The sequence below is a fragment of the Bidens hawaiensis genome, unplaced genomic scaffold (assembly GCF_021521415.1).
Source record: "Bidens hawaiensis isolate Kalapana, Puna unplaced genomic scaffold, B.hawaiensis_p1.1 tig00041627_1, whole genome shotgun sequence".
Taxonomy (NCBI): domain Eukaryota; kingdom Viridiplantae; phylum Streptophyta; class Magnoliopsida; order Asterales; family Asteraceae; genus Bidens; species Bidens hawaiensis.
Window position 1 is genome coordinate 65,042 of NW_027505723.1, and position 25,422 is coordinate 90,463.

A 25,422-nucleotide genomic window follows, 5' to 3' on the forward strand; every position below is an offset into this window, starting at 1 on the left:
ACTTAAGTGTACCAACATCTAACTCTGGGCTTACGTGAACAAACATAAGTGTCTTTGCTTGCCCACCTAGCTAACATAGTATAACATCAACCAACATTAAATATTTAATTCACAGAAAGTAAATTGAATATACGAACATGATTTTCTAGTTTGTGTCTGTTCATCAAGAAAATGAATGTGTGCGCGTTGGTATATACTGGTTCGTTAATAGTTTAAATGAACGGTTTACGAATACAATTTTCCAAACACCAATTAATAAAAGTATATATAAACCATGAGCCAAAAGTGGTAGCGTGTCAAGTATGAGTTTCAAGACAACCAAGTGGTTAAAGTTCAACAGGTATACCAAGCATTTTTAGACTATAGAAAACTAGAAGGGTGATGGGGGTTGTGAATACTTTTTTCTTAATTTCAATCCAATTTTAGTGAGTTAATGACTTTGTTAAACTCTTTTCACAACTTATAAATGTAAATACGATTAAAGTAAAAAAGTTAACCATATCTATAGAGATGACACAACCATATTTATAAATTTCAGGATTAACGTTTAATTTTTTTTAACATATTTAACACTATGTAAACGAAACAAAAATAGAAACACGATAAATGTGCAAATTTCTCCTATTCGATTTTTGAAAGCTTGAAATCGAGAAATTATACTCTTTTCTTTTACTTTATCGAACATTTCATTTTCGAATGCACAAATTAAAGGCTTTATTCAAATACTCATTATCCATTTGCCTACGCAAACCCGTATTGATAGGTTTCGTTTTAGAAAACATATTTTAACCGTTGCGGTTGCAATCGGTAAAACCAACGCTAACTACAATATTTGATAAACAAAATAAAAGGTGGTATGCTTTATAGTTTCTACCATTACACGAGCAAGGTCATACATTCACCAAATTTTGAAATTTATCATCTTTCTTTAAAGTGTGATAAAAGACCGTACGATCACCTAAAATACCCCATCTTTCTTCATTACTAAAATCATTCCCTAATGTCTTGGTCCAACTAAAAGGGGATGAACGATCTAAGCAACTTCAACCTCACAAACCCTTTGGCTATATCTACCACAACAACCGAAAACACCAAGTAATTAGTAAATATGCACAACCCCAGACTAAACATGAAACTAATTCATGTAAGATAAGATCACACGGGGTTCACTAAGATCAAAACTAATCAAACACAGAAGCAACCATAGAATAAAATCACAAAATATGAACTTGACAATAGAAAATCAATCAAAGGCTCAAAGGCTCGTTAAACACCCAAAACAATCCTCAACACATCGTTAATTCACAAAACCTAGGTAGTTCAACGGGTTTAGCTACGCATAATAATAAACAAAAACAAATCAATTCCAGAAGCAAAACTCATGTTCACAATGTTAGAGAAAATAAAATAAAATAAAGATGAAAACCGAATGTTTTAGGAACCAAAGAATGTTTCATCTCAAAGCTTGCTTCAAAATTACTCTCTTCGAACGACCAGTAATCCGCCTCTAATCAATAATAATTTCTTCCTTTCTCTAACTCCTTCTGTAGCCATCCCATCTCTTACGTCATAAGTAATCTGCCCTTTTATTTAATTCCTAGCCGACCTAGGTGCCTCATCTCCTTTGCTTTCCTTGCTAACTCGATCCATCACAGCCCAACCATCAGCCCATAAAGTTATTTATACTTAGCAGACTTTCCAATTTGTAGCCCAAGAGATAACCTAAGTGTAACCCTTATAATACTGAGACAACTATACTCCAAATCTTAAGGGCATAATTTGGTGCATATGACTTTTATCTGTTTCTGTCGTTATTCCACCAACGAATTATATCAGTTAATTAACTTCAAAGTTTATAATAGTTAAAGTTAATAAAAGTAAACATGTATAAAGTGGATTCTTTTGAATCAAAGTATAATCTCAACAATGTTCTTTTAAATTTACTGATATAAAACTATTAGAGTTATTATATTTTATAATATTGTTGCATTTATATATAATTCAATAGCTAAACCTGCTGTATTAGTTAATACAGGCCAAGAAGAATCGATTCAACATTACCCAATCGTATAACATTGGTAGTTCGTAATATAAAATGAATGAGGGGGAGTGACCGAGTGTTATAAACACATACATTTATGGCCCATCTCATTAATTACGCGCTTTTACGTTTCTCATTATACATGTACATATAAGAAGTAAGTAAAGTTATTGTGGTACGAATGAAACTTTACTCTCTCCGGTTTTTCTTTGTTTTTGATAGTGTTTATTTCTTGTAACTTTCAAAATTTTCTATTTATGGCAATTTTATATTTCTAGCCTTCAGGATTGAATATATATTCAATTTAATTAAGGATAGTCCGAACATAACCACTGGTTTAGTTTCATTCTATTACTTCTGCTTTATATCAATCATAAAAGAGATTATGGTTTATTTTTCAAATATTTTGGATTTACGTTTTACACTTTGGTGAAGATTGGGCTCTTGTTATATGGTTTTGATGTGTTTTTCTACAATTACTAAACCAAATAAAAATAAAAAAGCATTTTTGATTACTTCTTCATTTCTTATTCCGGTTTTTTGGTACAAGATGTAAAGTATGATTTTGGGTTATGACTTCATTTTGGATCTTCAAGTCTTACTCCCATCAAATAATCACACCGTACATAACTAGTCGTACAAGGCTCATAGGAATGACATCAAGCTGCTGGGAGGATAAATGAATAAACCAAATACAAGTGTCGTGTTGTAAATTGCCGCCGTATCGTGTGAGTGTGTGTATCTTGTATAAAAATTATCGGACCCTATTAAAAGTATAAGGCCATATGGTTGTTGGTCTCAACGATAACTTATTAGGTTATTGAGAACTCTTAGCCACGGGTGTTCATGGTTTAGTTTAAACTGTGAAACTGTCCAACCCGGTTAGTGGTTTGATTTCTGGATTGATTTTTTAGTTAACTTTCGGTCAATAAGTTTTAAAGTTTTTTAACCGTAACGAATAGTTTGTTTTATGGCTTCAAAGTTTTCAAACATGTTTAAAGTTGGACCGGACCAGACCATAAGATTTTAATATATCTATTATGAAAATATTTTCTTACAATTATTTGATTACACACACACATATAGTTAATGTAATAAAATATATAGTTTTTAGTAATATCGAACTACTAATTCTTTGAATCTTTGTGATTAAACATCAAAAATTAGAATAGAAAGATGAAATAATTTTGGATATATCTACCTATCTATCTACATATACTATTAAATCAAAATCATTCTCTCACATGTTTGTACCAAAAGACGGGTATAAGATATGAAGAAGTAATCAACAATGCAATTTAATTCTATTTGGTTTAGTAATTGTTTAAAAACACATCAAAACCATATAACAAAAGCCCAGTCTTCATCAAAGTGTAAAACGTAAACCAAAAATATTTGACAAATAAATCATATTCTCTTTTATGATTGATATAAAGCAAAAGTAATATAAGAAAGCTAAACCAGTGGTTATGTGAGGACTATCCTTAATTAAATGGAATATATATTCAATCCAGAAGGCCAGAAATAGAAAATTTTGAAAGTTACAAGAAATAAATACTATAAAAAACAAAGAAAAACCGAAGAGAATGAAGTTTCATTCATACCACAATAACGTTACATACATCATATATGTACATGTATAATGAGAAACCTAAAAAGCCCGTAACTAATGGGTTGGGCCATAAATGTATGTGTTTAAAACACCCGATCACTCCCCCTCGTACAGTTCACTCCCCCTCGTACAGTTTAAATTGTGCATTACCAACGTTATACGATTAGATAGTGTTGACTCTATTCTTCTTGACTGATATTAACTAATACTGCAGGATTAGCTATTAAATTATATATAAATGCAACAATATTATAAAATATAGTAATTCTAATTCTTTTATATCTATGCATTTAAAAGAACATATGTTGAGACTATACTTTAATTCAAAAGAATACACTTTATACATGTTTAATTTTATTAACTTTAGCTATTATAAACTTTGAAGTGGATTGATATAATTCGTTGGTGGAATAATGACAGAAATAGATAAAAGTCATATGCAGCAAATTTTGCAAGATTTGGAGTATAGTTGGCTCAATATTATAAGGGTTACTCTTAGACTATTTCTTGGGCTACAAATTGGAAAGTCGGTTAAGTATAAATAACTTATGGGCTGATGGTTGGGCTGTGATGGATCTAGCAAGGAAAGCAAAGGAGATGAGGCACTTAGGTCGACTAGAAATTAAATAAAAGGGCAGATTACTTACGACGTAAGAGAAGGGACGGCTACGGAAAGAGTTAGAGAAAGAAAGAAATTATTATTGATTAGAGGCGGATTACTGGTCGTTCGAAGAGAGAAATTTTGAAGCAAGTTTTGAGGAGAATCATCCTTTGGTTCATAAAACATTCGGTTTTTATCTTTATTTAATTTTCTTTCTTGAATATTAGGAACATGTGTTTTGCTACTGGAACTGATTTGTTTTTGTTTATTATTATGATTAGCTAAACCCATTGAACTAGTCATTGTTCCACCAACGAATTATATCAATTAACTTCAAAGTTTATAATAGTTAAAGTTAATAAAATTAAACAAGTATAAAGTGGATTCTTTTGGATTAAAGTCTAATCTCAACATATGTTCTTTTAAATGCACCGACATAAAACAATAGGATTATTATATTTTATAATATTGTTGCATTTATATATAATTCAATAGCTAATCCTGTTGTATTAGTTAATATCGGTCAAGAAGAATCGAGTCACATTACCATAGTATAACGTGGGTAGTGTGTAATATTAAATGTATGAGGGGGAGTGACCGAGTGCTATAAGCACATACATTTATGGCCCAACCCATTAGTTACGGGCTTTTAGGTTTCTCACATGTACATATATGATGTATGTAACGTTATTGTGGTATGAATGAAACTTTATTATCTTAGGTTTTTCTTTGTTTTTGATAGTGTTTATTTCTTGTAACTTTTAAAATTTTCTATTTCTGGCCTTTTGGAATGAATATATATTCCATTTAATTAAGGATAGTTCGAACATAACCACTGATTTAATTTTCTTCTATTACTTTTGCTTTATATCAATCATAAAAGAGAATATGGTTTATTTCTCAAATATTTTTGGTTTATGTTTTACACTTTGATGATGATTGGGCTTATGTTATATGGTTTTGATGTGTTTTTGTTCAATTACTAAACCAAATAAAATTAAATTGCATTGTTGATTACTTCTTCATATTTTATTCCCGTCTGTTGGCACAAGATGTAAAGTATGATTGGGTTATGGCTTCATTTTGGATCTTCAAGTCTTACTCCCATAAAATTATCACACTGTGCATAACTAGTCATAGGAGGCACATAGGAATGACATCAAGCTGCCGAGAGAATAAATGAATTAACAAAATACAAGTGTCGCGTTATAAATTGTCGCCGCATCGTGTGAGTGTGTATCTTATATAAAAATTATCGGACCCTGTTAAAAGTATAAGGCCTTATAATTGTTGGTCTCAATTTTTTTACCAATACTCCAAGTATTCAACGATAACTTATTAGGTTATTGGGAACTCTTAGCTAGGTGTGTTCATGGTTCTGTTTAAATCGTGAAACCATCCAACCCGATTACTGGTTTGATTTCTAGTTTAATTTTTTTAGTTAACTTTTCGGTCAATTAGTTTTAAAGTTTTTGAAAAGTAACAAATGGTTTGGTTTATGGCTTCAATGTTTTCAAACATGTTTATAGCTGGACCGGACCAGACCATATGATTTTAATATATCTATTTTGAAAATATTTTCTTACAGTTATTTGATTACACACACACATATATAGGGAAAATATAAAATAAAAACCCAGTCAAGTTGTGAAACCCCGGAAATCTTATCTCATCCATTGATTAAATTTGATCACATGCTAAGATTTAACATGCAAGTCGAACGGAGAGCTGGCCAGAAGGAAAAGAGGCTTCTGGCTCGGCTGGTCTCGAACTGGTCAACTACTTTTTAATTTTTTTATTGTTATAAAAGTACTAAAAGGGCAACTTAGGCATGCTTTTATTTCTCTATGTGAACTTTTTGTTAAATCAAAAGTAGTGCCCCTTTATCCTTTTCATTTCATTTCAAAATCAAAATTTCATTTTTGATTTTCTCTCTCAAATGAAGAACGATGATGGTGATGAAGAATGGAGATGATAATGTAGAACGACGATGGTGCTAAATCGTCGCCGTCATAGCAACCACCTAATGGGGTTTGTCGAAGACTTATAACTCGCATCGATGGGAAACTTTTCAAGACCTAGAGTTCCAGATCTGAAACAACTCATCTAGAGATGAAGCAACTCCTTAATATTTGAGGTTTGATTTCATTATTTGAGTTTCGATGGGAAAACTTTACAAGAGCTAGAGCTCCAGATCTGAAACAACTACTTTTCAAGACCCGATACAACCCCTTCTCAAGATTTGAGGTTCTATTCATACCCAGTTATCCATCTTGAATTTGAGATTCAATTTTATTTTGTTTGCCGGTTTATAAATTTGTTTTTAAACAAAATAAAGGGATATGTTTTTTTTTTTAAATTTATTCTTTGTGTTTTATACATTTGGGTTTAACTTTTCTATTTGCTTTTCTTTATTGTTACTATAATATGGTCATATAATCTCTATTTTAATTAGAATATCTCTGATTTTGGAGGGTTTAACTTTCTAAATTAATTAAATAATTAGCTATAATCTAAATATAAATACTTATTTTGAAAGTAGTAAATGTATTTTTAATAAGATATCTATTTAGGAACTTTTACTAAAAAAATAATAAACCTAGTCCATAACATTTTAAACAATCTATGGTTAGTTTTTGTTTATTAACATCTAGTTAACACGTAACTCATTTTTACCAATATTCGGATATGATGTATGCAAAGATCTTGAGAGCTAGGTGCCTAGTTCGAAGTGATTTGGGCGGAGGATCTTGTTGAAGGCGACGATGAGGTCGGGATAGGTTTCTTATTATTCTTCAATATATTTGCTACAAAACTCTTTACATCTTTAAAAATAGACATATGTAACAAGACACGTGACCACTAAGTAACATATGTTATAGCATTGTACATATGTATTTTTAGTTGTTTTTATTACATTGTTTGTTTTTACACAATTAACATATGTTTTAAACAATTAACATGTGTTTTCTTTATACTATTAACATATGTTTTATATTATTTTCAGACCGGAAACTACTCAGATATCGGCTGGCGGTGTGACGGAAAAACACAAATATGTGTTAAAAGTCGATATATATATATATATATATATATATATATATATATAGAGAGAGAGAGAGAGAGAGAGAAAGTATGAGAGAAAAAAGTTGAAATGATATGAGGAAAGAAAAGTTGGATTAAAATACAAAAATCTTACATGATGTGACATGAGTAGTACAAGAATCTATCTTTGATGAAAAAGCAAATGATCAAAATGTCTACTTTACTTTTTGGATTGAATAAAAAATGTAGATGTGGCAAGTTTTGAACCACATAAATGAGTTTTCAGAATTTTCACAACTCAATAAGGTTTTAATTATAACTCAGCCATATATATATATATATGTATATAGTTTTTAGTATTATCGAACTACTAATTCTTTGAATCTTTGTGATTAAACATCAATTAATAGAATAGAAAGATTAACTAATTGTGGATATATCTACTTATCTATCTACGTATACTATTAAATCAAAATCATTCTTTCACATGTTTGTACCAAAAGACGGGAATAAGATATGAAGAAGTAATCAACAACGCAATTAATTTAATTTGGTTTAGTGATTGCAGAAAAACACATCAAAACCATGTATAATAAAAGCCCAGTATTCATCAAAGTGTAAAATGTAAACAAAAAATATTTGACAAATAAATCATATTCTCTTTTATGATTGATATAAAGCAAAAGTAATATAAGGAAGCTAAACCAGTGGTTATGTTCGGATTATCCTTAATTAAATGGAATATATATCAATCCAGAAGGCCAGAAATAGAAAATTTTGAATGTTACAAGAAATAAACACTATCAAAAAAACAAAGAAAAAGCGGAGAGAATAAAGTTTCATTCATACCACAATAACGTTACATACATCATATACGTACATGTATAATGAGAAACCTAAAAGCCCATAACTAATGGGTTGGGCCATAAATGTATGGGTTTATTACACTCGCTCACCCCTCTCATACATTTTATATTACGCACTACCAACGTTATACGATTGGATAATGTTGACTCGATTCTTCTTTACCGATATTAACTAATACAACAGGATTAGTTATTGAATTATATATAAATGCAACAATATTATAAAATATAGTAGTTCTAATTCTTTTATATTGGTGCATTTAAATTAACATATGTTGAGATTATACTTTAATTCAAAAGAATCCACTTTATATATCATTAATTTATTAACTTTAACTATTATAAACTTTGAAGTTAATTGATATAATTCGCTTTGAAGTTAACTGATATAATTCGTTGGTAGAATAATGACAGAAACAGATAAAAGTCATATGCAGCAAATTATGCCATTAAGATTTGGAGTATAGTTGTCTCGGTATTATAAGGGTTACACTTAGGTTATTTCTTGAGCTACAAATTGGAAATTCGGCTAGTATAAATAACTTATGGGTTGATGATTGGGCTGTGTTGGATCGAGTTAGCAAGGAAAGCAAAGGAGATGAGGCACCTAGGTCGACTAGGAATTAAATAAAAGGTCAAATTACTTACGACGTAAGAGAAGGGACAACTACGGAAGGAGTTACATAAAGGAAGAAATTATTATAGAGGCGGATTACTGATCGTTCGGAGAGAGTAATTTTGAAGCAAGTTTTGAGAAGAAGCATTCTTTGTTTCATAAAACATTCGGTTTTCTTCTTTATTTTATTTTCTTTTCTTGAACATTGTGAACATGAGTTTTGCTACTGGAATTGATTTGTTTTTGTTTATTATTATGAGTAGCTAAACTCGTTGAACTACCTAGGTTTGGTGAATTAACTATGTGATGAGGATTGTTTTGGGTGTTTAACGAGCCTTTGATTGATTTTCTATTGTTTTGTGATTTTATTCTATGGTTGCTGTTGTGTTTGATTAGTTTTGATCTTAGTGAACCCTGTGTGATCTTATCTTGCATGAATTAGTTTCATGTTTAGTCTAGGGTTGTGCATATTTACTAATTACTTGGTGTTTTTGGTGTTTTGTGGTAGATATCGCCATAGGATTTGTGAGGTTGAAGTTGTTTAGATTAGTAGTTCATCCCCTTTTAGTTAGACCAAGATATTAGGGAATGATTTTAGTAATGAAGAAAGATGAGGTATTTCGGGTGATCGTAAGGTCTTTTATCACAATTTAAAGGAAGATGATAAATTTTCAAAATTGGGTGAATGTATGATCGAGCTCGTGTAATGGTAGAAACTAGAAAGCACAGCACCTTTTATTTTGTTTTAAATATTGAAGCTAGTGTTGGTTTTACAGATTGCAACTGCAACGGTTAAAATATGTTTTCTAAAATGAAACATAACAATACGGGTTTGCGTTGGCGAATGGATAATGAGTATTTTAATAAAGCCTTTAATTTGTGTAGTCGAGAAAGAAAGGTTCGATAAAGTAAAATAAAAGAGTATAATTGATCGATTTCAAGTTTTCAAAAATCGAATATGAGAAATTTGCACTGTATGTATCGTGTTTCTATTTTTGTTTCGTTTACATAGTATTAAATACGGACATAATTACAGAAATTGTCCTTTATGTTTACCCCATATTTCACTCATGGTCATTTATCTTCTAAATTGATGTTTATTGTCCTTTACGTTTCAAAATCTTATAGTCTTTATCCTTTAAGCCTAACCCAGTTAAAAATCTTCGTTAAGTTGTGTCACGTACTGTTCACGTGGGGGTATAACCGTAATTTTTTTGTTATAGTTTATTGAACGATCAGGGTTGGATTGGGTTTAAAATGGGGGTAAATGTGAAGGGGGTCTGAAATTATGGTTATACCCCACGTTAGCAGCACATGACACAACTTAACGAAGAATTTTAACGGGGTTAGGCCTAAAGGACAAACACTGTATGATTCTAAAACGTAAAGGACAATAAACATCAATTTAGAAGATAAAGGACCAAGAGTGAAATTTGGGGTAAACATAAAGGACAATTTCTGTAATTCGAACGTTACTCCTGAAATTTATGTCTAGATCCGCCACTGACATTTTCCCTCTCTTTAATTAAATCTCGTCCTCGAGGTTAGTTGAACACGCGTGGATATTTCTTCATCATCTTCAATTCCAGTTTCTGTGTGCATTCAGGATCATGTCTAGAGTTACATCCGACTTATACCAACTTCAATATTTTGTTTTTCAAATGCTTTTTCTTTCTATATTCAATCTATATAGGTTGTTCAACAAATTTCAGCTTTTCATTAACTTCTACGTTTTCAAGGGCATTGCCAGAAGTTCGCCCGCTAAACTTTTGTGTAAGTTTGACACATGGAATACATCGTGCACACAACTTATCTCTTCAGGAAATGGTAGCAGATAAGCTACTAGTCTAATTCACTTAAAGATTTCTAATAGACCAACAAGTGCGGATTGAATTTGTTTCTTACCGAAACAGACTTCCTTTTTTTTGGAAGGTGATAACTATTATATATGAAAACTACTGTTTTATCTGGTGCGTTGCACCGGGGCAATAGTGAAAACTACTATTTTATCTGATGTGTTGCACCGGGGAAATAGTAAAACCCAAACGTTGTCGATCACAAGTGTTGAGATAGTAAGTCTACGCGAATTCGGTCGGTTCCGGTTACGTGTATTATTATACCGGAACTAAAACAAAAAATAATAAAATTTGAGTGGACCAATGGGTAATTCATAGTCCTTTTGGTAAGCGTAAGCATTTTGCAAGAAAAAAAAACTAGATATTAAACTTCCGGTATTAGTTACAATGCTTATCTATTACGGATACCATCCTTAAGCACAAGAAGAAACATGTGATGACAATACAAGGCAACTAATGTATAAAAAAACTAAAGGTCCAAAAGTTCGTTGAATACAAATGGTTATATCAAGAAATACAAATATCAATATGTAAAAAGAAAATCAATTATGTAAAATTAAGTCGTGCTAAACATACACTCTTTCCATCAATTTATATTTTACGGAATGTATCACCTACTTCTACTAACTGAATAACATTGTCTTACTTTATAATTGAGGGAACGATTGGCATATATAAGAGGCACAATTAGCCAACCTTTGAATAAATATGTTTAAAAAATGTCTAATTCTTTATCTGACGTTGATAAATTAAAATTTTATAAAATTTCATATTCTGTAAATGTATACTATTCATCGACCACAAGTGTTTCTCTTCTCAAAGTGATATTTTTACTAGATCTTTATATTTATCCATTTGTCTTATAACTTTGATAAAAACTCAATTTGATTACATTTTCTCCAACCTTACATAAAAATAACAAAATTAAAATAATGGCACGTGCAAATTAAAAATTATAAGGGCTTGTTTGGTTCACAAAATAAAATATAATGAAATTGATGTTGAAATTGTAAATATTCCATAAGTTATCATGTTTGGTTCACCATTAAATAAAATTGAAATTGGAATGTAACTTTCATTCCCCACTTTCATAAATGTATATAATCCTTTAGAATTCATCACATTTTACTTTAATTTCCTCAAAATAATTTATAAGTTTATATATTCCATCCTTAAAAATTCAAAAAATTTCATCATTCATCAACCTTTATCTACTTTTTTTGTTTTTCATTTTCTCCTAAGAAAAGATTTATATGTATATCTTAATATATATATATATATATATGAAATTTTTAAAAGTTCTCCGGTTGTTCTCTACATTCTCTCAAGCCATCAGATTGTTTTATTTGTAAATTGAGGTTTCTCATGCATTTGACCCAAATTCACGTGTATGGGTCGCACCAAATGTCACACCCCCATATTAGGCCTAGGAGTGTGATCACTAGTTGGTACCATATTTGTAAATAAATCAGAGTTACGGTTATTAGCGGAAGTCTTATTAAAACATAAGGATCGAACTTGTAAAAATTTATATTACAAAAAGACGAGACGAAAGTCCCGTTTAGTATTTACTTGTTTATATGTTTTACAAAACCATCATATTTTAATATGTTAAACAAAAATATCCGAGCTATCGGATTCTTGAGCTTCTTCACCTTCACAAGCTCTAATCTTGATTACATGCAAAATGTTATAAAATACGTTAGAAACGAATGCTGGTGAATATGCTGACGCTAAAAATATTTTCTTTACTTAATCACCCCTCGAGACCACGTAAGCCTCGGCCCATCTTGGCTTAGGAATAATTAAGTTAAACAATCATCATAAACTCGAGTCTCTACACTAGGTCACCTCAGCAAAACACCGCAGCGTTTCGACATAACTTAGGTACCATAAATATACACATGGTCAGTCTCACTTGGACGTAACTTAGGTCCGGCCCATCGTGGCTGGAGGTCGTGACCAAGCGTGGTGCGATGTGCCCACTGCATTCCACATATGTAAGGATCCAGACAAACGTATACTACAGCCTGAGGGTTAGGCTTATACTCTTATTTACAATGTTTTTAGAGACACGTAGCCTCATGTAAAGTTTTACACATAACACGTTTGTTTGTTTGAAAACAAGTTTGTAAAAGTGGGGCGTATTCACCTTTTCAATGGGATCGGCTTCCAACACCGTCCGTGAGTCTTTCCTTCGCTATCTCGCACCTATAGTACAAGTATAACTTTTGTTAGTCGGATACACGATCCGGCTTAAGACCTTTAGTCTTATTTATCTCGATGAACCTTTAGTTCAATATCTCTTTTTTTCTTTAAAACCTTTAGTTAAAAAGTAATCTTTATAAACCTTTAGTTTATTTATAAAAACCCTACGTTTCTTCTTCTTTAAGAAGCGTATTTCTCTCCTTATTATTTATGTATACTCATTATAATTAAATAATATATTTTATAACAAAGAATAATCATATACATATATATATACTCACATATATATTTCATTTTTCTTTTTCTTTATTTTCTTTGTTATATATTTCTTTGTTTATCGAGAATAACTTTGACTTGGGGTATTAAGCCTTTATTTTATCATTATTTTATTCGGGCATTATGCCTATCTTTTGTAACATCCTAAAATTTTCGCATATTAATAAAAGAAAGTCGCGTTTAGTTATTGGGCGAAAAAATTAATTAGTATTAAATAAAGAAAGTTACGTTTAGTTATTTCACGTTAATAATTAATAAAGAAAAGATCATGGACTTAGATTAATCAAGATGGGATTATGGATAAGATGGGCTTAGGGTCCATGGGCCTTAGGAGTATAAATACTCCCTTAACCCACCTTAAAACCCTAATCCTCATTCCATCTATCCATATTGCCTACACACTCAAAAACACACACATACACCTACACATATACACGGCCGAGAGAGAGAGAGAGTGAGATCCAAGGCCAAGCAACGTAATTCTTGATAGATCGTTACTACACGAGATATATACAAGATTGATAGCTCGTAAGCAAGCTAACCTAGATCAAACGAGCACGTAAAGGTATGTCTTTTACCTTAAAGTTTACGTTTTTATTAACGTTTAATCTTGAAACTTAAAACGAGAATAGATCGGGTATAAACAAAACGTAAAGTTGTAAACTTGATGCTAAAACGAAGCTAATGAACCCATAAACCTATGCGGCTCGATTAAATGAAACCCTAAGATCTAGTTTTGAACGTTTTAGCTTAAAGGTCCAAACTTTATGCTTTCCCGGGGTGAGTTTTATCCAAAATTAGCCGTGGGAACGATTTCCGAGAAACATTAACGTCATATCTAGAGATTTCATGTTAAAACAGAGGTGTTTATAGCTTAAAACCAACCCGTGTCCGGCACTGAACAACTTCGCCTGCAAGCAAGTTCGCCAACTGTGAACTTCTCCTGATAGTTAAGTTCGCCACTGGTTAAGTTCGCTACTAGCTAAGTTCGCTTAAGTTAAGTTCGGTAACAAATCAGATAGCGAATCAGACTTAATACGTTATGAAGAATGAGTTAACAAATTAGAAAGTAAGTTAAAATCCTAATAGAAAATGTGTTAACCCCAGCCAGGGGCTCTGCCCCTTGGACCCCGCTAGGGGCTACCGCCCCTAGAACCCCGCTGCCAGGGGCGCTGCCCCCTGACCCCCGTTCGTTGTGGGTTATATAAAGATAGAAATACGATGCGAGTAGTAATAGCTAATTGATACGTGTAATTAATATACAGTTAGTCGTGCACAACTCAAGAAGGGAGTAACTATTAACGGTGAACGTAACCGCATTCAGGTGAGTTTCTAGCCCCATTTCCTTGTTATGTTTTCGGGGCTGTGTGCATACTCGATGTGATAGTTAATACACTTACCTTAACTGGTAAGTGTATGCCTTATATGGTTTATATGTTATGTATGTATATCTTAAATGTGAATGAAAGCTTGTCGGTATGTGAACGATCTTCGGATATTGCACGTGCTAACAAGGGAGGTATGTTTATGATGGATAAATATGTATGATAGATATATGTACAATATATGAATATGTATGAATGATTAAAGAAAGTATGTATGTTATGGGTATGTAAAGACAGTATGTACGAAGATGAAGAAAGAGGGATCTGACCCTAATAATATCTGAGATAGAGAAGAAAGGGACCAAACCCTAATAATATCTGATAGAGAAGTAAAAAGGGACTAGACCCTAATAATATCTGAGATAGATAAGAAAGGGACCAGACCCTAATAATATTTGAGATAGACAAAGGAAAGAGGGAACAGACCCTAATAATATCTGAGATAGAAAAGGAAGGGATCGGACCCTATTAATATCTGAGATAGAAAAGGATAGTAATTTATAGTATGCAAGTAATAAGGTATAGATGTATGCATGAAATTATGAAATGAAAGTAAGACAGTAAGTAATTATTATGTATCTTTGGATGCATGATTGAAGGTAAGTGTATGTAAAATATGAACTCACTCAGCGTAGCTGACTTTTAGTATGCACGCAGGTGAGTAGGATGAGGCAGTTCGCTTGATGAGGACACATGGCATCGAATTGAAGACACTGGCGTCTCAAGGAAGTGTTATGATGTTTTAAAGACTATGTTTTGTTTTTAAATGTCTATGATTTTTTGATAAAACAGGATTTGAAAGTTATGTAATGTTTTATGGTTGAAGTTTTATATTCCGCGTAAAGTTTTAATTAACTCTGATATTTAGAACTGTGTTTATGAGTAAATCCAACACCAAAGTAGGGATACCGGTAACGGGGCCTTACACCTTTCTTGGCTCAATATACCCTACACACTCGGGCAGCACTTCGACTCTATTTTCCTTATCAACACCTTATCTTTGGCACGCCTATCGAGACACCAACTCTTCACGACACGCACTTCGAGATAATCCTTGGGACTTTGGGACAACACCTCCTTCTTATTTGGAATATTGTTTGGGGAGTGGTACGGATATTTAAAGTATGGCACGGAAAACGAGGAATCGGGCACGCAAAACGAGGTAGATCGAGGGCACGCTTTTCGAGGTCTAGAGAGATGTTAGAGAGAGAGTAATGTGTGTGATTTTGGTGTGATGGGAATGAATCATGTGGCTGCTATTTATAGCGCTAATTTTGGTCCCCATCGCGCTACGCGATGGGTCGCTTGGCAAGCCCATCGCGTAGCGCGATGTAGGCTTGCTGAGTCACAGGGTAGACCTGCCACGTGGTAACACATGGCAGGCGACGCGCCACGTGGCGGCAGACGATGCCACCGTGTGCCACGTAGCACATGTGTCACAATGTGTCAGACACCCCATCGCGATACGCGATGGAGGTCTCTTCTGATCCATCGCGTATCGCGATGGGTCCGGAAAACAGAATTTTTACTTTTGACCCTGGAGTTTAGAAATTGACAATATTGGTCCATTGACTTTGGAAACTTGATATTTTTGGCTCGAAATTTACGTGATGTTACATCCTCCCCACCTTGAAATAAATCTCGTCCTCGAGATTTGCTTTACGAAAATAAGTGGGGGTATTTTTTTCTTATTTCGGACTCGAGTTCCCATGTGTACTCTTCGTGAATCCCATTTGACCTTCACTATTTTCAACGTTCGCCTTTTAAGTTTCTTGGTTTTCGAATCTTCTATTTGTATTGGTCTTTCAATGAATTTTAAGTTTTCGCTAATTTCTACATCTTTTAGTGGCATCGAAAGAGATTCGTCGGCTAGACATTTACGCAGATTCGAAACATGGAATACGTCGTGTATCCCTTGCATTTCCTCGGGCAGTCGCAAACGATATGCAACAGTGCCGATTCGTTCAAGTACCTCGAAGGGTCCGACGAATCGAGGACTTAACTTTCTTTTCTTGTCGAACCGGACTATGCCTTTCCATGGCGAGACCTTTAATAAGACTTTGTCACCAACATTGAACTCTAACGGCTTACGGTGGACATCGGCGTAAATATTTTGACGGTCACGTTCCGTCTTATGTCGTTCTCGGATTTGAAGAACTTTGTCAGTGGTTTCTTGGACTATTTCGGGTCCAGACAATTTATTATCTCCAGTTTCAGACCAGCACACGGGCGTTCTACATTTTTGACCATATAACGCCTCGAATGGTGCGGCTTGAATGCTCATGTGATAACTATTATTATACGAGAATTCCATTAGGGGTAAGTGGTCATCCCAACTTCCACCTAAGTCTATCACACAAGTGCGGAGCATATCTTCCAACGTTTAAATTGTCCTTTCGCTTTGCCCATCAGTTTGTGGATGATAGGCGATGCTAAGGTTTAGCTTGGTGCCTAAGGCTTGTTGGAAGCTTTTCCAAAAGTGAGACGTGAAACGGCTGTCTCGATCAGAAATTATAGATAACGGTACTCAATGCAAAGCAACGATGTTGTTTACATAAATACGCGCTAATCTATCCATTGAGTATGACTCATTGATTGGAATGAAGTGAGCGGATTTGGTTAATCTATCGACGATCACCCAAATAGCATTGTGTTGCCGATTCGTCTTCGGGAGTTTGGTTATGAAATCCATGATTATTAACTCCCACTGCCATACGGGAAGTTCGGGTTGCTGAAGCAATCCCGAAGGCTTTTGGTGTTCAGCCTTGACTTTTAAACAAGTTAAGCATTTCGCAACATGCGAAGCGATGTCCTTTTTCATTCCATTCCACCAGTAGTTTGGCTTGAGGTTTTGATACATTTTGTCACTACCGGGGTGCATCATGTACTTGGACGTGTGTGCTTCATTCATAATCTTTTCTCGCAAGTCCCCAACGATTGGTACCAAAATCCGGTTTCCCATTCTAAGGATACCATCGTCACCTTTGACTAACGAGTCAATGGTGCCGTTATGTTTTTCATCGGATATTTGATTTTCATTGATCGCTTGAATTTGGACAGATTTGATTTGGTCAATAAGATCGATTTGAAGTTCTAGCCTTAACGCTCGAACTCTTTTTTGCTTTTCGTGCTCTTTACGACTTAAGGCGTCAGCCACAACTTTGGCTTTACCTTCATGATAAACGATCTCACAGTCGTAGTCATTAAGAGTTTCCATCCAGCGTCGTTGGCGCATATTAAGTTCTTTTTGCTCAAATATATGTTTTAAGCTTTTATGATCAGTGTACACGATAAATCTTACTCCATAAAGATAGTGCATCCATATCTTAAGTGCAAAGATTATGGCGCCTAACTCTAAATCGTGAGTTGTGTAATTCTTTTCGTGCACTTTGAGTTGACGAGAGGCGTAGGCGATTACTTTCTTTCGTTGCATTATTACACATCCTAAACCAGAATGAGATGCATCACTAAAGACAACGAAATCTTCGGTACCTTTTGGCAAAGCCAGTATAGGTGCTTGGGTAGGCTTTTGTTTGAGTATATCGAACGCCTCTTGTTGCTTTGTTCCCCATTCATACTTGATATTCTTACGAGTCAAAGAAGTTAAGGGAACAACAATTCGGGAAAAGTTTTCAATGAACCTTCGATAGTAGCCGGCCAATCCTAAGAAACTTCGGATCTCGGCTGGCGACTTTGGAATCTCCCACTTAGAGATAGCTTCAATCTTAGCGGGGTCCACTTGAATACCATTGACATTGATGATGTGACCAAGAAATTTCACTTCGTGTAACCAGAACTCGCATTTTGAAAACTTGGCATACAACTTCTCGGTTCTAAGAATCTCAAGTAATGTCCGAAGGTGGACTTCATGATCATCCTTAGACTTAGAGTAAATAAGTATGTCGTCGATGAAGACGATAACAAATTTATCCAAGTAAGGCTTACAGATTCGATTCATCATGTCCATGAACGCGGCTGGCGCATTAGTAAGTCCGAATGGCATAACGGTGAACTCATAATGGCCATACCTTGTTCGGTAGGTGGTTTTCGGAATATCTTCAGATTGAACTTTAAGTTGGTGATAGCCGGAACGAAGATCGATTTTTGAAAAGAAGCTAGCACCTTGAAGTTGGTCAAATAGATCATCGATTTGAGGGAGTGGATAATGATTCTTGATTGTGACTTTGTTGAGAGCTCGATGATACATATGCGCATTGATCCATCTTTCTTCTTGACGAATAAAATTGGCGCTCCCCATGGCGATGAACTTGGTCTTATGAAACCTTTCTCGAGAAGCTCGTCAAGTTGTTTCTTCAGTTCTTTCATCTCGGTTGGCACGAGGCGATACGGAGATTTGGCGATCGGAGCAGTACCAGGAATAAGATCCATCCTAAACTCTAATTCACGATCGGGAGGAATACCAGGAAGTTCATCCGGAAAGACATCGGCATAATCGGAAATAACAGGAACGTTTTTGATTTCTTTGGGTTTAGATTCTTCAGTGACGTAGGCCATGAATGCTAAGCATCCTTGATTTAAACATTTGTTAGCCCTTATCATTGAGATTAGGCTAACTCGACCAGCGTCTTTATCTCCTTCAATTCGAATAGTTCGTTTATCAAGGGCTCGAAGTTCAACGGTCTTGCTATTGCAGAGGATACGAGCATGGTTGTCGGATAACCAATCCATACCCAATACAACATCAAAACCAACAAGAGTCATGGGTAGCAATTTAATAGGCAAAACGTAACCGCCTAATAAGATTTTTCTGTTTTCTAAAGCTTCGGAGATTTTAAAGATTTCGCCATTAGCGGTCTTGACGCTTAGAGTTTTATTTAGTTTGATTAAAGGTTCGTTTAATAGACTACAAAAGTTATAATCTATAAAAGTTAAGTTGGCTCCTGAATCAAACAAGACTCTAGCATAAGTGTTGTTAACTAGGAACGTGCCGGTAATGGTTTCCGGCATGTCGGCCGCTTTCTTTGTATCAAGAACAAAGACTCTTGCATTGCCCTTCTTGGGCTCATTCTTTTGACCGCTACCACCCGCACCACCAGTCGCGGGCTTGTTCTTGGGGTATTCAAAGCTAAGATGTCCCATCTCTTTGCAGTTGTAGCAGGTCATCTTTTTCTTCCAACAATCGGCCGTTGCGTGACCGGGTCAATTACATGATTCACAGACTTGAGGAGCAAAGTTGCATCTACCTCTATGATATTTCTTACAAATTTTACATTGAGGGATGCATAGGTTGGAGTCAGACCTTCGTTGGTCAACTCCATTACCCTTGAAACGGGTGTCTCCTCCTTTCCTTGAGTCGTGTGTTGTTACGACCTTTTTATCCTCCTCCTTATTGCGGATCATTCCGCCCATCAAGTACCCAGCCAACTCCATCGCAAAGTCAGCGGTTTGTGGCAAGTGTGACCTCACCATGTCACGAATCTCTTGTGTAGTCCCCATATGGAACGTGTAACTTTGCTGGATTCAGGAGTAACCAGCTGGGGAACCAAACGACAGTATTAGTGGAATTTTGTGTTATACTCACGAAGGTTCGTTCCAAAAACCTTGTGAGCCAAGAATTTCGTTTATATTTGGTCCGTTTCATGCATCAGACAGAGTTTCGACATTAACAACTCCTTGAACTCGTTCCAAGTCAAACTATACATCACCTCCCTTCCTCTACTCATCATTAACGTGTTCCACCACTCTAGTGCTTCGCCTTTGAACATCAGGGCAGAGTATTGAATCTTCTCTTCGTCAGATTACTTGCTTGTAATCACAATCGTTTCCATCTTTTCAAGCCACCTCACGGTTGTGATGGCTCCCTTGTCACCATGAAACTCTTTTGGTCCATAGTATTTGAAATCTTTAAACGAACACCCACCGATCTTAAGTTTCTTAAATTCTTGTCTAACGCCTCCATCGGCATTCGACTCATGAACACTTTCTTCTAAATGAGATGGTTTTGGACGAGACTTAACAGATTTTTGGGAAGGGTGAACAGATTGGCAATGTTTTGTTTGTCTAGATTGGGATCTAAATTCATATTCTTCCCTAACAGCCTTTTTGATCATTTGTTTAACATCCGGCCCCTCGCACCACCAATATTGTCCGCTCTGCCCACAAAGAGCTCACGAATTTGTTTTTGGTTGCCCAAAATGCGTTGGTGATTGTTGGATTTGATTCATATATTTGTCGGGAATCAGTTCTTCTCGTTCATTTTTGGGACCTTTCCCTTTTTCTTCTTGTTTTTTGGCTTCTTTCCGGGAAACCTCTCGGTTATCACTTTGTCTAGACATTTTTATCTTTTATTCCTTATCTGAAATTTAACATATTTCTTTTCTTAATACACAAGTTTATTTACTTCACATACATATACATATCATAAAAAGATATGTATATTATTTTATAACATACTTATATATCGTTTTAAGCGATATATAAAACCTTATCCTTATTACATCATATGTTACATATATCACACAGACTATCTTAACATGTAATCTTCATCTCTTGAAAAAATAACATCATCATCATCCTCTCAATCCTTCATGAATTTCTTCACCACCTTCGTTAGCTTGTTGCATTTGCCAAGAAGCGTCTCTCCTATCTTCTTCTTTTTCTTCCCATCAATAGAAATCTTCTTTCTTAGTTCATCTGTCTCATGTAAGGCTCGATCTGGATGTTCTTCCTGTGACTGTGGAATGCCATTAGGATACTCGTACCTTGGAGGTGGGTCGCGGTAACCCATCATCACTATGTCATAATGGTTCTTCGGGTTTAGATACGAAGACGTTGTCACATCGGAGGGATAGTTGAAGAATGCATCGGCTGCTTCATTTTGTTCACGGATTTCATTGGCCTGTTATTCAATGGAAGGAATCTCACCTTGGTATTGTGGAAAACTTGATGACGCCTTACCCTTGAGTTCATGGAGGAATTGCATATACGGGTCGACAGAACCATAGCTTGGAGTTGAGTGTTGTTCTTCCATTGGTGTGGTTACTTCATTTGGATTGTCTGGATATTCCTCTTCAGGGTCTGTTTCCTCTTACGGTTCCTCTTCTGGTTCCTCTTCGGTCATTGCCGGCATGTGAATCTTCTCGTTTGGCATTGTTACTCTTATCTTGGGCTTGTGAGATGGCCCTTCTTTGTTGATGCGGGAATCAGCAGAATCCATAGTTGAAGTGCCGGTATGCCACCTTTGTTGATCGGAGTGGCATTGCATCCAGTCGGATGAAGATGATTTTGGTTCCTCCTTGATTGGCAAATTGGAGAGGAAAGTGTATGAAGGGTGAGGATTTGGTAGATGTGTTGAACCTCCAGAGGGGTAATACGGCGGGAATTCAGTTGGTTGATAGGTAGGGATCTCAGTAGGATGATACATGGGTATTTCGGATGGTTGATACATGGGTAGGCTTGTTGGATGGTAGCTAGAATGCCTTGGTGCTTGGTATACTTGATGTGGAGTGTTATCCAGACGGTAAATGGGACTTGGTTCATTATTGGGATGTTGGTAATGTCCCACATTGGAATTGAAGAATGATTCAAAGTAATCCTTACTCATGATGTCCTTTGGAAATTTGTAATACTTCCTTGCTCTTATTGCTTCATTATCATAATACTCCATTAATTTCTCGAAAGACATCTTTGTGTTGGGTGGTTTAGATTGAGGAGAGGGAAAGAAAGGGTTACCAGCCAATCTTATCCCTATTCAAACAAACAAGTAAATATTTCCTATGCTTGGATCGAAGCTTGGGTATTGTTTTATGATACCCAATTCGCTAAGATCGATGGCTCTGATACCAACCTGCCACACCCCCATCTTAGGCCTAGGAGTGTGATCACTAGTTGGTACCATATTTATAAATAAATCAGAGTTACGGTTATTAGCGGAAGTCTTATAAAAACATAAGGATCGAACTTGTAAAAATTTATATTACAAAAAGACGAGACGAAAGTCCCGTTTAGTATTTACTTGTTTATATGTTTTACAAAAGCATCATATTTTAATATGTTAAACAAAAATATCTGAGCCATCGGATTCTTGAGCTTCTTCACCCTCACAAGCTCTAATCTTGATTACCTGCAAAATGTTATAAAATACGTCAGCAACGAATGCTGGTGAATATGCAGACACTAAAAATATTTTCTTTACTTAATCATCCCTCGAGACCACGTAAGCGTCGGCCCATCTTGGCTTAGGAATAATTAAGTTAAACAATCATCATAAACTCGAGTCTCTACACTAGGTCACCTTAGCAAAAACCACAGCGTTTCGACATAACTTAGGTACCATAAATATACACATGGTCAGTCTCACTCGGACGTAACTTAGGTCCGGCCCATCGTGGCTGGAGGTCGTGACCAAGCGTGGTGCGATGTGCCCACTGCATTCCACATATGTAAGGATCCAGACAAACGTATACTACAGCCTGAGGGCTAGGCTTATACTCTTATTTACAATGTTTTTAGAGACACGTAGCCTCATGTAAAGTTTTACACATAACACGTTTGTTTGTTTGAAAATAAGTTTGTAAAAGTGGGGCGTATTCACCTTTTCAATGGGATCAGCTTCCAACACCGTCCGTGAGTCTTTCCTTCACTATCTCGCACCTATAGTACGAGTATAACTTTTGTTAGTCGGATACACAATCCGGATTAAGACCTTTAGTCTTATTTATCTCTATGAACCTTTAGTTCAATATCTCTTATTTACTTTAAAACCTTTAGTTAAAAAGTAATCTTTATAAACCTTTAGTTTATTTATAAAAACCCTACGTTTCTTCTTCTTTAAGAAAAGTATTTCTCTCCTTATTATTTAAGTATACTCATTATACTTAAATAATATATTTTATAAGAAAGAATAATCATATACATATATATACTCACATATATATTTCATTTTTCTTTTTCTTTATTTTCTTTGTTATATATTTCTTTGTTTATCGAGAATAACTTTGACTTGGGGTATTATGCCTTTATTTTATTATTATTTTATTCGGGCATTATGCCTACCTTTCTTGGCTCAATATACCCAACACACCCGGGCAGCACTTCGACTTTATTTTCCTTATCAACCTTTCTTGATCAACACCTTCTCTTTGGCACACCTATCGAGACACCAACTCTTCACGACACGCACTTCGAGATAATCCTTGGAACTTCGGGACAACACCTCCTTCTTATTTGGAATATTGTTTGGGGAGTGGTACGGATATTTAAAGTATGGCACGGAAAACAAGGAATCAGGCACGCAAAACGATGTAGACCTAGGGCACGCTTTTCGAGGTCTAGAGAGATGTTAGAGAGAGAGTAATGTGTGTGATTTTGGTGTGATGGGAATGAATCCAGTGGCTGCTATTTATAGAGCTGATTTTGGTCCCCATCGCGCTATGCGATGGGTCCCTTGGCAAGCCCATCGCGTAGCGCGATGTAGGCTTGCTGAGTCACAGGGTAGACCTGCCACGTGGCAGGCGCCGCGCCACGTGGCGGCAGACGATGCCTCCGTATACCACGTGGCACACGTGTCACAACGTGTCAGACACCCCATCGCGATACGCGATGGAGATCTCTTCTGATCCATCGCGTAGCGCGTTGGGTCAGGAAAACAGAATTTTCACTTTTGACCCTGGAGTTTGGAAATTGATAAAATTGGTCCCTTGACTTTGGAAACTTGATATTTTTGGCTCGAAATTTACGTGATGTTACACCAAACCTAGATAGCCCTTAAACATGTTATAACATCTCATTAAATTAAAAATCAATCTCACCATATATTTGATATGAAAATCCTATAAAATAGATATATACTAAAAATTATGGGTCTCACCAAACCCATATAGCTTTTAAACCGGATTATAACATCTCATCTATTTTTGGTTTCATCAGTTTTGGTTGTTTCATAATCAAATCTTAATTATATTATTAACTTTCTTACAATAAATAAGATTTAAATCTAAAAATATATATAAATATTATAAACGGATAATTCACTATTGCTATAATTCTACCTCTAACTATAACGAGACTAGTGTTGTTATTCTTTTGCTTTGAAGAACTAATAAGGAAAGAGGATAGAAAATAGATATTTAAAATCTGGGTGACGATTACTTGTTACAATATATGGTATTTATAATACCAAAACAACTATTTATAGACACTATTGGGGGAGCAAGGTTGTATAATTGGTTTGACAAATAAAAAGGTGTCATACAAAAATCGTCGGTGATTCATAACACTCCCCCTTGGATAACATGTTTTTGAAACTTCGGGGTCTTGAAGTACTGCCTCGTTAAAAACCTTGCTAAAGAAAAACTCAATGGAAAAAATTTAGCTAAAGGAAAAAGAGTGCAGTATATAGCTCCCCCTAAAGTTGCAGGTTGTTACATCGTCCGTACATGGCGCATGCCAATATCATGGACATGTTTTCTGAATGTTGTTGTGGGAAGTACTTTTGTGAAAAGATCAGCTTAGTTGTTGCTGGATTGGACATATCTCATCTCAACTTGATTGTCTTTAATAAGGTCCCGAGTATACTCAAAGTATCTTGGTGGTATATGCTTTGTTCTATCACTTTTGATATACCTTTCCTTCATTTGCGAGACACAAGCTGCATTATCTTCATAGATAGGAATTGGAATTCGATCTTTCTCTAGTCTACAAGAAATCAATATGTGTCGTGACATAGATCTTCACCATATCCATTCTCTTGAAGCTGAATGACCTCAGCATGATTTGAATATGTTGCAATGGGTGTTTGTTTCTGAGAACGCCATGAAATTGCAGTTCCTCCATTCTTAAATATGTATCCAGTTTGAGATTTTGCTTTATGGGGATCAGATTAATAACCTGCATCTACATAACCAACTAACCCTTCTTTTGAATTGTTAGGATAAAATAAACCTAAATCAGCAGTT

At 35.1% G+C, this 25,422-nt stretch overlaps 1 protein-coding gene across 1 annotated transcript in view; it reads right to left on the reverse strand.

The window, feature by feature from the left end:
- Positions 1 to 25,422, reverse strand: part of LOC143614985 (beta-glucosidase 18-like) — a 67,622-nt gene that overhangs the window by 4,917 nt on the left and 37,283 nt on the right. The gene's annotated exons all lie outside the window — the stretch shown is intronic.